Consider the following 281-nt stretch of genomic DNA (forward strand, 5'->3'; position numbering starts at 1 on the left):
GGAGAAAAGTCCATCCTCCAATCAGGGGAACCTTGAATTCAGGCTGCTCTCATAAACATTACCAGGCTGGGGGGCTGAAAAAGGCTGTAGTTGTCATGGGAAGAGTTGTCTCTCATGCCGGCCTGCGACACAGGACTAGTTGGCCAGGCTTTGGCGAGGTGACTGCCCCTGCCATCCCCAAAGGATCCCGACTGTGCCACCAGCTTGCTTTGTCATCTTCTTATTCCGAGCCTAGCTTTCTCATCTATAAAATGAGGATGTTAAACTAGCCGATCTCCACG

Source organism: Pteropus vampyrus, unplaced genomic scaffold (genome assembly GCF_000151845.1).
Source record: "Pteropus vampyrus isolate Shadow unplaced genomic scaffold, Pvam_2.0 Scaffold10763, whole genome shotgun sequence".
Lineage (NCBI taxonomy): Eukaryota > Metazoa > Chordata > Mammalia > Chiroptera > Pteropodidae > Pteropus > Pteropus vampyrus.